The sequence below is a fragment of the Onychostruthus taczanowskii genome, unplaced genomic scaffold (assembly GCF_017590055.1).
Source record: "Onychostruthus taczanowskii isolate IOZ18803 unplaced genomic scaffold, ASM1759005v1 scaffold5, whole genome shotgun sequence".
NCBI classification, from domain to species: domain Eukaryota; kingdom Metazoa; phylum Chordata; class Aves; order Passeriformes; family Passeridae; genus Onychostruthus; species Onychostruthus taczanowskii.
The window spans coordinates 7297957-7315890 of NW_024502568.1; the positions used below are offsets into that span (position 1 = coordinate 7297957).

The window sequence follows — 17934 nt, forward strand, 5'->3', positions numbered from 1 at the left end:
TCTGCAGCTTAGGGGACTGTCCATGTAAGGGTGGTTAGGAAAAGCAAGTGACTCACTTTCTAGGAGCATTCCACCCCTCCAATGAGGGCAGAAGTAGCTTGTACCTTGATCAGTCTAGGTACGTGGGACAGCGAGCACTGCAGGAGGTGAAATCCACTCAGGATAGCATCACCCCTCCAATGAGGGCAGAAGTAGCTTGTACCTTGATCAGGCTAGGCACATGGGACAGCGAGCATTGCAGGATATCCACTCAGGATAGCATCACCCCTCCTGATCCTCTGGGAGGGACAGCGAAAAGGGGCCAGGACTGTGTCACCCCCCTCAATGGGTGCCAGTGCCACTGTGCGAGCAGGGGCTGCACAGGCTCCTGGCCTCACCAGAAGTGCCATTCTCACACCTGCAATCCCAAAACACTTCACCAGCTCCCACTCACATAATACATTTAGGGGCAGCAAAAGTGCTGTCCCCATTTTGTCAGCTATGGATAGCAAGGCTCACAGAAGGTAATAACACAGAACAAGTGGGAAGCAAATGCAGAAGCACTAATTCCTCAGTCCCTGTGCAAAAAGTCAGTCTGAGTTCCTAGCAGTGCCAGGATGAATCACAGATACACTGCATGTTCCTAGCACAGTATACTTTTACACAAATTAGAATTTCAATACTTAGTATCAACTGGCAGACACAGAGAGGTCAGCCTGTACCTCTGCGTGACAGAAGCCACAGAGCAGCAGGCTTCTGATGGGCTCCAAGACACAGGGATTGCATGGATGCCAAATGACGCTCTGATTTTGTTCTGAATTTTAGCCCTACACACTAGCTGTTAGTTCACATAGCTTCTTCCCTTTCCCCCACAGCCCTGGGATGACAATTCAAACCACTTTTGTCTTTTACTTCCAACACTTCTGCTTCATGGCCAAAGGCAAACTGTTTCCAAAAGGTGTTTTTAATTAGCGATGCTTTTGGAAAACTATTATGTCCATGACTTGAGAAATAAACAGTGATGCTTGTAAATTATCTAAATCAGAAAACGGACTTTTTTCTCCTCCCCTTCTTGTGCCTAAAGTTAAATTCTTCTTGAAGATCTTCCACTTCTGTGTGTTACCTATCTGACAGCAAGACTTCATGTTCATTATGGCAGGACAGGCAAAACACATACTTCATATTAGAAAATTAAATTACTTCCAAGAGACACTTCAAAGCATATTCTCACCTCATAGTAATTGAGGTTGGCTTTACGCAGGATAATTCTGTATACTGATTACAGGGTATTAAAGAGGTAGAGAGCTGCTGTTAAGAACCTGTTAAGGTTAACCACAGATATGTAGTGAGCTTACAGGTGCCACTTGTGGTATCCAAAGATCCACTGGATTACATTAGATTAATAACACTCTCCTTGCTCCATGGATCATACTAAATCTCCTAGCTTCAAACCTACTGGCTGACTCTTCCTGCAGAAAGGGGGTAGCAGTTACTCTTGAACACCACCACAGTGCTTACATTATGAAGCTGCTTTTTCAAGAGTGTGCTTTTAGTGAAATTGGTAAAGCATTCCTAGTTTTATGTTCATTTGACTGTGGTCTGACCGGTAGACAATGGTAACTCATGGACTACTTCTGAATGGGTAAGATACTGACTCTTCCTGCAGGAAGGGGGTAGCAGTTACTCTTGGACACCACCGCAGTGCTTACATTATGAAGCTGCTTTTTCAAGAGTGTGCTTTTAGTGAAATTGGTAAAGCATTCCTAGTTTTATGTTCATTTGACTGTGGTCTGACCGGTAGACAATGGTAACTCATGGACTACTTCTGAATGGGTAAGATATAAGAAAGGAGAATTCTACTCATCCCATTTATTATGGGATTGATCTAATTTCAGGCTGAATTTTATCTGCTTTAAAGCCAGATGGTAAAGTAACATCTATTGTATAATATATTATTAGTGTATATTGTAAAATATATTTAACAAAACCATGCTTATTTTACATAGATTTTTAAATCAGAATATTTCTACTGACAACCATACCCACAGAGTGGCTGTGCATTTCCTAGAGCTCCAGCAATACTCCAGGACCCCAATGTATTAGACACACTAAAACCCAGAATACATTCATTTGGAGTTTCTTCTCATGTCCATCCATTTCTACCCAAGGAAAATTATTCTTTCAGGAATTCAAAGCAGCACTAGTTCATTAAAATATTTTAAGTATTATTTAATTATCATCAATGTTATGGATGCTTAGAATAGAACTTGGAAAACAATTAAATCTGCAGTGCAGCTCTGAGGAGCAAACCTCAAATCTGACCCTTTCTGAGTACCATGAGACCATCCATTCTCCTCATCTATCTGCAAATTAGTTTAATGCCTTGAAACAGGAACTCCATTCTCCAGTGAGCTGAGCTCATAAGTGTATCTTCTACATTCTATATAGCTCATGCTTCTCACTATCTCTTCCAGAGCTACCATTTTAGTTATTTCCAATTTACTGCTTCTTACACAAAGAGTTTGCTAGGGGTAATGCTATTTCTCCACTCCTCTAACTCTAGTGCGCCCCATTCTCCCAGCACTAGAAAAAAAAAGAAGGATCATACTTAAGGAATGTGAGACTTGGTCCAGAAGCACAAGAGCTACGTCACAGAGAAGAATTAGCAAACATGAGCTCTCAAAGAAATGCTGCAGCTGCGGGTCAAATGTGATCCTTGGATGTACAAGACTACCAAGCAGGACTCCATGTCTCTGTCACTGACACAAACTCTGCTGGAAAACTGTCTTCAGCTGGCTGTCCCCATTCAGAAAGGAATACACTGAGAAAGGAATAAAGCTGTGAGAGAGAGTAAGGCTGGAGTGGAAGGCTGCCAGCCCACAAAGAGCAGCTCTGCAGGTGATTTGAAAATGATCTAGAAGCGTTTGCACCCAGGCAGGCAGCCTGAATGTGGAGGGTTCTCAGTCTAGCAATGACAGAACAAGACCCCGTGACTGGAAGTTAAATAAATCAACCAACACAACAACACAAAAATATTAACAGAGAGAAGAGTTAGCTGTGAAACAACAAATTTCTGAAATCATCATCAGAGGGCTCTTAATGAAGTGTGTGGGTGTTTTAATCAGCCTTTTTTTTTCACAGAGTCAAGAATTAATGCAGAAAAGCCAAATGGTCTGAGCTATACAACAGGTCAGTCAAACTGAGTATCATGCCTCAGGAGACTTTTCCTCACCTTATATCCCAGTGCCTCAGTGGATATGAGGCTGAGGCACAACCAGTATTCCAAAGAAACCTCCAGAGAGTGGTTTCACCTGGACAGAAGGTGAATGGATAAACAAAGGCTCTTCTGAGCCAACACCAACATAAACCACGCACCCTGATGGTGCTGGGCAACTCTCCTCCTTGTGAAAAGGCCCTGCAGCAACCCCTGCCACGGAGGTTCCCAAACTGCTGTCCAACTGAGCACCTGCCAAAGGCAAGCAGAGACCTGGCCACGAGGATGTTCTCACTGCCTTTTGTTTCCAGCTGTTAAATTCCAGCAAGAAACATGTAACATAATTCAAATACTTTACTCATATTGTTTTTCCCATAAGCAACTATTGCTCTAGTTGCCCAGAGTCTTTCTTAGAAGATTGAAAACGAGAGATTAATTTGATCCCTTTGCTGTAATACAGCTCACCCTACAGAAACTATTTCTACTATATTTCTTTTAAAATATTTATCAGAGTTCCCATATATTTGATTTAGCTGAAAAAATGGGCAGTAAACTTTGATGTCAATGCCCACCACAACAGGAATTCAATGTTTGAATGATACATGCAAATACTTTATTTGCTACAAAGATGAAGCCTGACAGCATGACAGCCAAGCTGTAGGTTAACATAAAGATCACAAAAGGCAGAAATGTCAGCATGGAAGTATACACACTGAGTACTGCAAGTCAGAAAGAGAAGTCAAGATAATTTTTTTTTTACTCCAACTCTTTTTTTTTTACATCAGAACAATGTGCTGGCAAGAACAGACAAATGTAATCCCTGGTACTGAGCAGAGAGAGCACTGCTCCCCATTCTCAAAGGGAACTGCCAGTTTCCCTTCCCTTGTCACCCCTAATAGCACCACTGATGCTCAGCCTGTGGAAGGGTCTATTCCCAACTCAGGACAGCTGAACACCGTGTGAGTCACAGCTCCCACAGGGAAGAACAAGATGAGACGTGCCATCCCCAGAGAGAGAACTGGGAAGCCATCCTGCCACATACCAATTCAAACCTAGGAGCAACTGCCACTCTAACCTGCTATTAAGGATTATACAACAGTAGCTCTTTTGGCAGCAGATCAGAGTGTTTCAAAACAATGATGCTTTTCATTGGATTCCACTGTGTTTTGGGAAGCAAACACAGATGTAACCTTTCCAGAAGCATTCCAGGTAGCAACTGACAAAGTATTTGAGATGCACAACTGGGCTCAGTGGTACAGCCATTCTGAGAGCATGCAACCAGGACAGCTTGGATAATGCAAACAGCCAAAAGTTCACTTAGGGCATTTTTATTGTCTTTCCTTACTGACTGAGTTTACTGGCAAAAAACCTCTCATCTCTGAAGATCTCATCCTGCTTCATTAATATTTTAAGGGAAAAGCAAAGATACTGAAACTTCATTCTAGCTTTTTTTTCTAGTCTTCAAAAAGAAGAAGGAGGATGATTTTTTTTTAGAGATGCTTGAACCCTCTTCCTTTTTTTTCTAGTCTTCAAAAAGAAGGAGGATGATTTTTTTTAGAGATGCTTGAACCCTCTTCCATGCAGGACAGACCCTCTCTACACATTTATGGGCTCCATAAACAGATGTGACAGCAGAATCAGCATCTGAACCATCTCTGCAGGCTGGAAATATGAACTCACATCTCCCTCCAGCCTCAGCAGAAAGGTTTTCCTGCTCAGCCCTGGTGAGCAGAGCCAACTGGCTGCTCAGCCTGAGTCCCAGGGCTCTAGACACAGCACTCGCCAAGGGACACGCTCCTGAGTAAAGAACTGGGGAGCACTGGCTCCTCCTTCATTAAAAATGGGATTGAAAATAAACACTGACATCAACAGCTGAAAACAATCCAATAATTCTGAGAACTCCTCTGTCAAAACCAGTGAGAACTTTCTTTCTCTGTTAAGAATTTTCTTTTCCAGTGCCATTCCCTTCTCCTCCCAGCTTCTTTAAGGAAAAAGCTGACCAAATGCTTATATAGTAACCTTGTCTCTCTTATTTTTGAGAACTTACCCAACAGTAAGAGACAAATAAACCCATCTTTCAAAAAACCAGATGACTATGGAACTGTGCCAGACATAGAATAATACCCAGTAAAGCCAGGAACTTCATACACAAAATTCAGCCAATTTTCATCTTGCTATTTATTCACAAAACCCAAACCAAAATAATGAAGTCCTCAGCTGTAAAGGACACTGTGAAAACAAATACAGAGACAATTTAGCAAGGAGGATCCTGATTCTCTGCTATTCTAACATACAGGGCTCCAGACACATACTAGCCTAACACGGACTTCACAGGCTTCCTGCTTTCATCCATAATAATGGTTACCCATCTCCCTTCCAAGGAGCCTTCCCTGAGGCTGATCCAGCCTTACAGGTGAGCACAGCCTGTGTGCAGGCTCAGCTCATTGAAATAAACCCCAGGCTGGCTCTCATGCTCTCCTGAAGTGCTCACAAAGGCCAGAAGTACAACCTCCTCCTGCACTGCGCTCCTCCTAGTTCAGTACCTACAGCTACCCCTGCCCTGCAACCTGCACATACAGAAGTCCTCCTTCTCCCCAAATCAGAGGCTGGCTGGTACCTAGCACTCACCACGGAGATCACAAAGGCAAGTACCCACAACCTGCCCTGCACTCTGCTCTCAGCAGGCAGCAGCTCCCTGCTGATGTGAAACAAGCCACACAGACCTACCAACCGAGCAAGCACAAAGATGGAACTCCAGGGAACCTGAGCACTGTACAATGTTTTGAAGTGCTCTTGCCCTGTGAAGTTCCCCCCCATCCCATAAGGAGAACAATTCATTACTTTTCTGACCTGTTTTTTTAATCAGAGGCAAATATAGTAATTATAGTCTGCCTGATTACAAATGAAATTACAAATCTGTCCTAAGGGCACAATACTGTCCCCATCTAGATGTTATCAGCCTCAAATCTCATTTAATCTTGACAGATGTGTAGTACTGAGGCACCACTACAGGAAACTCTACAAGTAAATTAATTTTATGAATACTTTCTTTGCAGTATACACAAGCTCTTCCAAAAGACTGCTAATTTGAACAGCTTTTGTCAGGCATCCTATGTGACTAAATTCATCAGTAAAATAACTGAACATGTATGATGACTTTGAGCTCTTGCTAGGTTTCTGGCTTCTCTTTGATAACCTAACTGACTCAGCTTTATCAAGCGATTCCAAAGACCTACATTAAACCGTTTTCCAACTGAATCAACCTCTTTTCTTTGGAAACTTCTTACTATCTGTCCAAGCAAAACACAAACCACTAAGTTAATTTGGGGAAACAGTCACCTTTCCATGGGCTGTTCAGTTCCCTAGGTTTTAACATTAAATCAATCCTGCTGACACAGGAGCCTGTTCCCTGGCAGGAGCAGAGGAGGACACAGAGTGTTGTCTCTGCATTTGTCCCAGCATAAGCAGTTCTCAGAAGGGACACGATGAAGTGACAGATCTACTACATCAGCTGCAAACTGGAAGAAATCTGCCAGCCTGAAAGGTGAGAGAACATTAACAAACAACTAAGAAGGCATCATCAGCACATCCCTGTTATACCAAACCTGAACTGAGAGTTCCCAACACTGAACCTTCCCTCTGGCCAGGACTTCTCTCTTCAGGGAATCTCAAGTACCTTGTAGACGCAGACTTGCAGATGCATTCAACAGCGCAGTCTTGTCCTGCTGCAGATGAGCAAATGGCTTGGATCCCCTGGGTTTTGAGACACCCTTACAACCATCTGTCCCTAGCAGAGCAATATGAAAGCCCTGATTCACCCAGGACCTCTTTTTCAGTGTGTTACCTGACCTACTGTAGCCACTAGAAAAAAGAGCTGACCACACGCCCAGCCAGCACAAAGCCTCCTCCTAATTGCTTTCAAATCAGCAAATTAAAAGCTCCCAGCCTTGCTCTGAGTGTCACAACATGGGAACAGTTCTCTGCATGTTCTAACCTTTCCAATATTTGTTCCTGACCCCACCAGCATGCATTGATTTATGAGGCCCCACAGTGAGTTTTATTACTGTCTTTGTTAATATCTACTCTCTACATGTCTGTGAAGAAAATGACTGGTAGATGAGTAAAACACTGTTAGTTTTTCATCATCTGTTCCCTCCTGATTGCTCAAGTTTAGCAAGCACAGTATTTTGGCCTTGGCTCATATAACTGGCAGTGCAATATTGAAAGAGAAGTTAAAACACATGTAAAACAAGAGGTTAAGAACCTACCTAATCTCCTATCACATGAAAAAAAAAAACAAACAAAATGGAAAGGTTAGATTGCAAATGTGTTTTTAACTAACTCTTTAAAAGGCTACAGTGTTATTTTGATCAGATGGGAAAAAGTCCCCAAATTATTGAAGGCTATAGATGGGCACCCCATTTCAGATTACAGCAAGTAAAACTCTTTCCAATTTTTTTTTTTTAAACAAAGGTAAGCAATGGGGAAATGCAGGATCCCCAAACACTGAAAGGCTCAAGATAGGCTGTCTTGCTGACCTGCTCTTAAACATCACTGATGCACCAACTGATAACTGCAGCATGAAGCGGAAAACGAAATTTGACTCCTGCCTCAGTTTCCAAACAGTAGAACTAACAGATGATTTATCTGGCTCGCCTCTATGCTAAATTCCTCTTTCCAGCTTTACTCAGCCACTGGTATTCAATGATGAGAAAGCTACAGGAAATGAACTGGAGAAGTTTCCAGGGTCAGTCTCGAGTTAACTGATGCTCAGAACACCTGCAATTTATGGTCAACACATATCCGTTTTTTTCTTTAGGGAATGAGCTCCTCCTGACCTAAAAGAACACACTGAGTGACATGAGAGCAACACTAGGAACTGAACAAGCAACAAAAAAGAAACAATTATGTAGCTACTATGGGCATCTGTTCTTAAAAGCTCTCAGGGAATACTGCACAGGGTGTCAGAAAGGAAAGGACATGATTTAAGAGGACATCTGGGACCAAATTTTACATCCCTTTCCTATGACTTCAAAGTCATCAAAGGCCACATACATCTTTGCATAGTCTTGAAATGGAATTGCCCTTTAACATCCAAAAAGATCAGAAAGAAACATTTGAAATACCTTTGCCAACATGTTAAGCTGTTCCTTTGGGGAAAAAAAAAAGGTATCTTGGAGACAGAGAAAGCAAACAAAATTAACATTAAAAGATGATTTATTTTTGATTGCAACTATTCTATTTACTGACTTCCGAAATTACCTATGCTGCCTGCCCTTTGCTAGCACTTATTCTTAGATGTTGTTATTGGTAATTGCCATGTTATGATTACAAAGCTCTGGCATAAACCAGGACCTCTTTTGGGTTTCTGAGAGCAGAATATTCACACGCTCTCCTCTGACCTCATGTTCCTAATTATTCACTGTGCATGCCTATATGTAACTCACCACCAATTGAATCAACCCAAACACCAGCAGGTTTCAGCTAGTCTAGAGAACTCTGGGTGCTTTATGCTGAACCATCTTCAGTCTTCTGAATTTACTTTCCTTTCCAGGTTACTTTACAAACTGACTACAACATACACTACATTTGATGCAAATGCCAAGAGGAGCATGGTCCAAGCAGTAAAGTATGAGCTGATTCAGTAAAGTACGAGCTGATTCCCATCCACAGCTAACATTCTCCAGAGGAGATAAGGAACGGTGATTTCAGCAGCAAACACTGCCTGAACAGCCAAACGCTTCCTCCTGAGCCCGATGGACACAGCTGGGATGCAGCTGTTCCACCACAGCAGTGCAGGCAGCAGCAGCTGCTGCCAGGGAAGAGGCAGCAGCTCGCACAAGAGGGGGACAACCCACCCAGAAGGTCTCACAAGCCAGATCTGGCCACCACAACTGCCAAAACTAGACCACCCCAGCTGGAAAATATTCTGGGGACGTGTACCTTCCTGGAAGGTTCGGTGAGTAGTTACTTCCTGAAAATCTAGCAAGAATGTGTCTTAAGAGTTTTATCTGTTATGCCAGTGTTAACAGGGAGAACTACAAGGCCTGGGTCAAAGCCAGCTAATCCAAAGGCCTGCTCCTAAATACACAGTGGAAAACCACTCTACCTCAGAGCCTCCAGCAGAAATAATGTACAGGAACTTTCTGTTTTATCCCTTCCTCTGAACCAACTGTGCCAAGCAAGGTTCAATGGTAATCTTGTAGTAAGCACATAAGCAAAATAGCAAGTCTTTGAAAATATCTGAAACATAGCTAGGAGCTGTGAATACTTTATAACTAAATTAAGCTAAGATTGGACCACATAATGACTTCAAGGAGCTTTTGTTTTTCAATAAATCACTTGTGGTGAAAAGAGCTGGAATGGCAGTTACAGTGACGACCACAGCCGCCTTCTTGTTTACAGGCTGGGTACAACACGAGCTGCACTAGAGCACATTGTTCCTGCACATCTGTTTCTACTAACTTCACTTTGGAGCCACCTTCCAATCCCAGAAGAATCACATCTCCTTGGACCTCCCTTTCTTCTTCCATCCACCTACAGAAGCTCTGCCCACACATTTTTCAGTTTCAAAAGAGAAACCAACAGGTTTCAGTCCCAGCATCATTTCTACAGATGCCTCACTACTGTGGCTCCTGCTCTCCACAGCTGATGGGCTCGTACCTTTGCAGAACTTAAGTCAGTTTGAGCTGGTATGATGCACAGGGTAAGAACCCACTTGTTTTCTTCCTTGGTTGTTAAGAGAAGCATGTGGATGATCACAGTGGGGTCTCCAACCTCCCCATTTTAGTCAGCATAGTGTCTCTAGTGAAACCACCAAAAAGGGCTGACTCTGCTGGTAAATGCCACTGCAGGTATTCATGCCCAGAGGAAAAGTTAAGACCACCAGCAAGCCACAAGTTTAAGCTCTACCATGCTGTACCAGACTTGAAAAAGTGACAGAACTTAGAGTTCTGGCACACAGCCACTCAGTGTTCCTATGTCTGGGGACCCAATTGTCCAGGAAATAAGAGCAAATCTGCTTTTGACTTTATAGTATGGTGCACACACTGTTACACATTCAGGTAATAACAGACTGCTGTGGGTTTTTAGGCTGAATTACTCATGCTCCCTCCTTGATCTCATACTGCCATATAAAAAATGTATTTCTCCTAATACAGCTTCATACAGGCAGGTCTCCCCAGCACCTTTTTAGCCCTGAAAACACATGCAGGAGACTTAGTAATAACTATATTTATGTAGGCAGGTCTAGATTATCAACTGCTTACAGTGGCTACTTTAAAGACCGATGCAATTTTTTCCAGATGTTCTGTTTACCATACATAAAGTTCTACTTATTGTATATGCTGGATTCTCTCTGCAGTTGTGTTAAAGAAGCAGATTCATGTTGCACACATGATCTCTGTGTAGTGTGCACAGTCCCAGGTTTTAGGAACCATTCCAGTTGGTAAGTCATAATGATTAAAAACCAAAATACAGCTCATTGCTACAAGCATCATAATCACGACACAGTAATTTCTTTAATAGCACAAAACAGACACTTTAAAATAGGAAATATTTATATCAATGTGATCTTCAAATATAAATAATAAGATTCAGCACAGAATAGCCAACTCTTGAAGACTCGGATTGTGGCCATTTCAAATAACAATTCAAATTATATTTGTGCTGCTGACACTAAACAAATAAAATTTAAAAGTAGATGCAGTACAGAAAATAAGTGAGGAATTCCCATGCACTGACTTGGAAACATCTCTTCCCAAATACATCCCAAAGAGCCAGGCAAGGCTTCCCCTCCTGGGCACATTCTGTTCAGTTTTCTCTCCTATTATTCTCACTGCTGAAGAAGCCACAGCTGTTTTCTATCAGGACACCCAGTGTCTGTGGGCCACCCCCGGGCAGGGAGCTGGTGCAGAGCAGGCGCTGTGAGCTCATCCCAAGGCACAGCACTCAGGCTGCTCCCTGCTGGGTACAGCCCTGTCCTCAGTTTCCCCGGCAGAGCCCGAGTGCCCTGCTCTCCTCAGGGCATTACACTGGATGGCATGTGAGTATTTCTTAACCTGAGGTGCTCTTTCCAAGGAGCGAAGACAAGGCACAGGCCTGCGGAACAGCGAGCCAGTTCCTATGACAACTTTCCACTGCAGCCTGGCTGGAGACCATTAATCCACTTTCCCCAGGCCAAGCAGCTTCTCCGTGGTAACGCTGCTTTGTGTGGGATTGCCACCGGTGCCCAAGCAATGGCAAATGCCATGGTACTGAACCACCACAGCACCACCTCCACAGCCCTCCCTAACGCAAAATGCCCGCAAAACGTTGGGTTCACCGAGTGTGACTGCATGACTGCAATTCTGTCTCTTGCTCAAGATTTTCAGGGAAGAGCTGTGGTCAGCCATTGTTCCTGCACCTCCTCACAAGTCAGTATCCACAATTCCTGCAGGATTCAAAGGCTGCAGACTTTCTCAGCTTGTCCTGGAGCACCAGACCTGCTCTGCAGCCAGCCTGCGCCATCCCCAGATAACAGCTCACACTGCAACAGCTCACCCACCCACCTATCACTTTTCAACAAGCATTATTTTATTAAGATGAACTGCAAGTAAGAGTTATGATGTGATTAAATAAAGCTATCTGTTTTTTCAATAAGCATAATTTAAACACCGTATTTGAAGAGTTTGCTTCCCTTACTCCAATGCAAAAATAATATACTTGTATATTTTTGAAGGAAATAAAACACTCCTTTCAGTGTTCCCCAAAAAGCACAATACCACGATGTTTACCAGTAAATACCAGACTAAGCTTTCTGTAAAAAAAAAAAAAATCCCCTGAAAGTTAAAAAAAGTCTAGGATAAATATTTCTAGTGATTTTAATGAGGGTCTATTAGCTTTCTCTTCAAGTTATATTAGGAACCAAACATGACAAGGAGTGACAGTTCTAGAGGGATATTATTATCATCATCGTTACGATGATTAAGAATTGCCTACAAACTGGAAATTTGCCTGGGAAAGTTTCAGCCTGCGTCTGATTTTCGCTAGCGTATATCCTAGAATCATCGTATAACGCTACTGCTACCAGTGCAAATATCCTAACAGGCTGCTAATTCCAAACCTCAGCTGAAAACATCTCTCCCATTCTTACAGCTTTTCTCCCCATTTCTCTCTGCAATTGTACTTGATTCAATGGAGCATTCTAAATGCAGTTCGGTGCTGCATTTGCCATACAATTTGTTTGAATGACGCTGTACAGAGTAAAGGTTGTATTGTGCTATATAATGAAACCACGTCTATGCTTGAACAAACCCCAACTGCTGTTAATCAAACCAGCAGGTTCCTGAATGATCTTTTGGACTCTGGACTAATGGCAATAGATTATTTTAAATAGCAGTTCCACTCTGAAATATGTTTAGGTTGACACGGGCTGACGGGGACAGTGACAGACTTCCTGAGCTAAGCTGATTGATTTGCATGTAAAGCACTGGTGTTTTTGCTCAGTGCTGGAACTACAAATTCAGCACTTGAACTGAAGATCAAAATGCAGTTTTGCGTTTTCTTTCTGGTTTTCAGTAAAACCACGCAGCACCTGAAAGGACCTAAAATTCTTCATATTTTCAGTTCAATCACTAGTGACAAATGAGTATTTGGATCACTACATTTCAGTCAGTGACGATGTTACTCTAAACTGACAGGGAGACATTTCTAAGTGACAACTTAGAGAGTATTTTGCAATTTTTGATGTTCAAACAATAAATCTTACAGAGCTAAAAAAAAATGTTTTAGAACATGAATGATTATGGCTTGGGAGGAATGTTCTCAAGACCACGTCAAAGAGGAGCCTCAGCATCCAGCTTGGCAGCCTTTAGAAACATTAGCAAGGGAATAAACTTGAGCATTTCATAATCTCGGTGGTTCCAGGAATTTGCAAAACTGCCTGTGCTACAAGAAGCAGTACTGTCGTATAAAGTCATCTGGTCTATCAGAGAACCAGTGTAGGTTTGTTTCCATCATACATTTTGCAACATTATTTTTGGCATGCAAGGAGGGATTTAAAAAAAAAAAAAAAAGAGTAAGCAAAATGCGAGGCAAGCAATCTTGCACTGGTCTGTCGTATTTATTTATTTACTTGGTGCCTCGCTCCCGGCTGTGGGTTATCAGCTCCAGCCCGACACAGCCGGACTGCCAAGAGCAACTGGAGCGGAGCGGAGCGGTGACAGCGAGCCCTCGCTCGGCCGCCCGGCACCGCGCTGCTCCCTCCGCGCCCAGGGACGGGCACCGCCGCCTCTCCCGCCCGGGCGGCCGCCGCCCCGGGGGACCGGCGGACGGGAAGGCGCCGCCGGGACCCTCCGGTCCACGTGGGGCGGAAGGAAAGCGGAACCGGAGGCACCGGGTGCCGTCCCCGGCCCTGCTCACACGCACCGTGCCGGGGGCTCGGGCGGCGGAGCGGGCACGGAATCGCCGCCCTGCCACGGGCGGGGGCAGTCGGCGAGCTGAGGCACGGCCGCGGGCTGCCCTGCCCGGAGCGGGACGGGGCAGCGGCGGCTGCCGGGGCAGGGCGGAGCAGCGGCGGGCGCTGCCCCGGGGGTCTCCCCGCGCCTCCTCAGGGAGCGCGGGCAGTGTGCGAGCCCCGCGCCGGCCGCACAGCCCGCGGCCCAGGGAGCGTCGGCAAAGTGCCGCACCGGCAGCGAGGGTGAGGGGCGTCCCACACGCTGCGGGAGCTCGGCCTGAAAAGGAGACACTGACAGGGGGTCTCATCAATGCATATAAACCTCTCGAAGGCGGGTGCCAAGAGGATGTCTCCAGGCTCTTTTCAGTGGTGCCCAGTGACAGGACAAGGAGCAATGGTCATAAACTAAACCATAGAAGTTTCACCTCAACGTGAGTCACAGAATCACGGAATGGATCAGGTTGGAAGGGACTACAATGGTCCAAGCTCCCACTCAAGCAGGGTTATCCTAGAGGATGTGGCACAGGATTGTGTCCAGATGGTTCTTGAACATCTCTGGTGAGGGAGACTCCACGTCCTCTCTGGGCAATCTGTTCCAGCACACAAGTTCTTCCTCATGTTCAGGTGGAGCTTCTTGTGCATCAGCTTCTGCCCAGTGCCTCTCGTCCTGCTACCCGACACCACCGAGCAGAAGCTGGATCCACCATCTTGACCCCCTCCCTTCAGATATTTGTACATATTAATGAGGTCCTGTCCCAGCTGCCTCTTATGAGGCTGAACAGCTCGTAAGAGGTGCTCCAGACCTTCTCTGACTTCATGCTGAGGGTGGCAGAGCCCTGAACAGGCTGCCCGGAAGGTTGTGGAGTCTCCATCCCTGAGGACATTCAAAACCCACCCGGACACATTCCTGTGTCACATGGTCTGGGTGACCCTGCCTTGTCAGGGGAGTTGGATTGGAAGATCTCCAGAGGTCTGTTCCAACCCTAACAATTTGTGATTCAGTGTGGCAACTCACAGAACAACCACACAGCCCTTCCTCAGCAGCTCCTCCAGGCCTGGCATAGCTCCAGAAAAAATTTCTGGGGCTGCACCCCTAGGCCTGCACCTTGCTGGCCTGCCTGAGCTCCCACAGTTTTGTCAGCCAGCCTCTGTGTTGTTGTACCACATAATGCTCATTTTCAAAACCTATTATGAGGCTGCTTTGTGTTAGTTTGCCATTGAGTTACAATACCTTGAGCTAGGAGCTTAAGGAAGCACAGGCTTCAGGATCAAATAAAAACCTAGTCACTCTACTTTGACATCAGCTCCCCATGCTGCACAATGTTCATTTATTTTTAACCTCCACAATGGGTGAGAGAGCCAGAGCTTCAATTAAAATGATGTGATTAATCATTGATACTTTGGGGAGGGTGTCTGTAGAGTGGGCTGGGACAAGGCTGGGGTCACTGTGTACCCCATCTGCTGCCAGGAGGGTGGTGAGGAGGTCCGCAAGCAGCTGGGGTGGCAGAGAGTGATGGCTGGGGGCTTGGGGGACAGTGACCACAGCAACGGGCAGGTGTGTCCCATCCCAGTCTACTGTGAGCACAGACTACATCCCTCATACCTCCAGGCATGGCCATTAGGTTGGGCAGGCTGAGGGAATCATTGTGCAGAAAAGAATCTGCCTGTGGTGCCCCCCAAGTTGTGCCACGCTGGGTGAGCACCACCACAAAAAGCGCGGAGCAAAACAACCCTCCCTGGCAAAATAAGCCTCACTTTTTCTGTCTGTATTTCTGACCCTGGAGAGCTGGAAAAGGCCTCACATTGGGATTCTGGCCACCTCAGGTTGATCCCTGCCAGAGACAAGGGTGATGGCAGCCATCCATCTACCCCACCTTATCCAGGCCACGCCGCTGTGCCAAGCTACTGGAACACTTATTCAATCTCCTTTCCCACTCCTCAGTGGTAGCCAGAGGCTGGGAATGTCTGCCTCACACTGGCAGCAGCTCTTCTGTCCCCACTGCCATGATGCTTCCTTTATCTCCCCAAGGACTCCCTCAGCTTTTCCTATTGCCCTCCACTCTGCTCCGGGTGATAAGGCTCTGCCACCACCCTCTGGCACAGGGACACGCAGCTGGGCAGGGTTTTGCTGACTTGGCCCATTGTACCTCTCCAGGCTCTGTCAGCCTTGCTCCATTCTCTTCCAAGGGGAAACACCCAACAGCACCAGAACTATTAGTTCTGATTGTAGCAAAGTCCATTTTTGGTGCCGAGCCTCTGGTGGGGAGGCATTGCTCACCAGGGAAGCTCAGCCTGCACTTCCCAATACCCTGGAACATCTCACAGCACCCGCACCAGACCCCCAAGCAAGAGTTTTTGCTTGGAGATGCAGCCACCTGTATTTGTCATTTCCATGCATCCTCATGGCAGGGCCCCTCCTGAAATGTCTGTCTGTGTGTCTTTCCAACACACAACCCCAGATGAGTCACTGAAGACAACAAGGATGACTAAAAATGTGAAATGGCTTTTCTGTGAAGGAAAATGAAATAGACAAAAACCTTTCAGCCTAGGAAAGAGGTGAAGTGAGTGAGGTAAGGCAGAGGTCTGCAAAATTCTACACAGGGACATGGGTGGAGAGAAACCATATCCCAGCTCTTCCACTGTGTCCCACAAGCCAGGGACATGGAATGAAATTAGCTGGCAGCCACTCTGAAACATGAAAAAAGATGTTTTTTCATAGAGTGCATTATCAAACCGTGGATTACAGAGCACAATGGCATGCAGGACGTGAACTTGCACTGATTAGATAAAGGCCAGTAAATAGAGATGTGACTGCTGTCTGGGGAGCCCCAGCGCTGCAGACAGACAGAACCAGAGAAGTTATACCAAAGCATGAATCTCCCACTGTGAGAAACCGAGTTAGAGGGATCCAGTACAGCCATGTTCCTATTTTTGTTAGTGTGTCTGTGTGTGTGCAATTAAGCAAATGCATTTGTTCTCCTTACATGTGTGTTTACCACTTATATGTTTTCTCCGTGGCCAGACCCACCTGTGCCACAGGAGATCTGGCAGCAGCCTCCTGGAAGACACTGGGATCTGCCTTTTTCCCACTGCTGGTAAGCATTTCCCTCTTGTGAAGCTGCTGTGGGGAGGCTGGGTGGTGAAGCAGCTCCCCAGAGCTGTAGTTTCATGGTTTGTGCTGGCCAGGAGGCGTGTGTCCCACTGCCGAGTGTGCACAGCTCAGGGTACGGCTATTCCCTGTGACTCACGAGCCCAGGCAGATTGCAGCTCGGGAGATAAGTGGTTTAATGAGCCTCATCAGCAGGCAGATGCTGTGTGAGAGTAGCACAGAGCTTTAAGGAGTCCTTCTGCTGTCTCACAGGCAGAGTTTTGAAGTAATTAGGAGGTACAGAATGGTCCTGGGTAATTTAATCGCTAACACAACCCTTTGTTGTTTCATTGGTGTACAATTCTTAGCTATGGGACTGCTTCTCTTTGGTTTTCTGCTTGTTTTCTAGCCTCATAAAGCTCCTCCTGATGCCATGTGTCTGTGTCACAACATTTACTCGAGTGTCAAGGTTTCCTGATGCTGAACACATCACAGACACTGCCGTGCTTCTGGTTTGTGCCCACTTGTCCAGCTTGTCATCTCATTTCAGGTCTGACATGCCAGTGTTCAGCTTTTCTCCAGCCTTGGAGTAACGGCCTTGTTCTGCAGGACAGCAGTGCTCACTGTAACTTAGTGACCCTGATCCCTTGTGCTCATTCAGCCACACGGTTCCAGCACTCTCACCAGTAACTGGCACAGGTCTCAGCTCCTGTTTCATGCAGCCTCCTTCTGGGTGTGTAAATGATGTCAGAACACCTTGGCCCCTTTTCCAGAGGCAAAGGGATTTTATCCCAGGGTCTTTCCTCATGGAAATCAGCACTTCTACTACCTTGTAGTTCATGTGCTGGAGGAGACTGTGACACTCCTAACTCAGCTGTTAGGTACATATGTATGGCAGTGCTAAAACAGCATGAGTGAGGAAGCCAGGGTAAGCTGCACTCCACATTTCCATGACAAAGAGAACCACAGAAACCACTATCATTAGTAATAAGCATCAGAGCAAAGTCATCAAAGCAATGCCACACACAGAGCTGGAAACTCCTCAATTCCGTGATCAGTTACTCGCAGTAGTAAACCCCTGACTCAGGATATTGTAATGAGAGTAGGAGACACTGAGGAAATGGTAAAATGCACTTGTGTGTGAGTAGTACATTAAATACCTGGGGAAAAAAACAGACCAAGAAGAGGATTTCTGCCCCAGCAGTGTAAGCCAGCCAG

The 17934-nt window shown here is 45.4% G+C and overlaps 1 protein-coding gene across 1 annotated transcript in view; it reads right to left on the bottom strand.

Annotated features, from left to right (window-relative positions):
* NT5C2 (5'-nucleotidase, cytosolic II) overlaps positions 1-6971 on the bottom strand; it is a 53144-nt gene extending 46173 nt beyond the window's left edge. The window contains exon 1 of the mRNA XM_041415296.1: positions 6870-6971. The gene's annotated coding sequence lies outside the window, so the exon portion shown is untranslated. The remainder of the gene's footprint in view (positions 1-6869) is intronic.
* Between the last annotated feature and the right edge of the window lie 10963 nt (positions 6972-17934).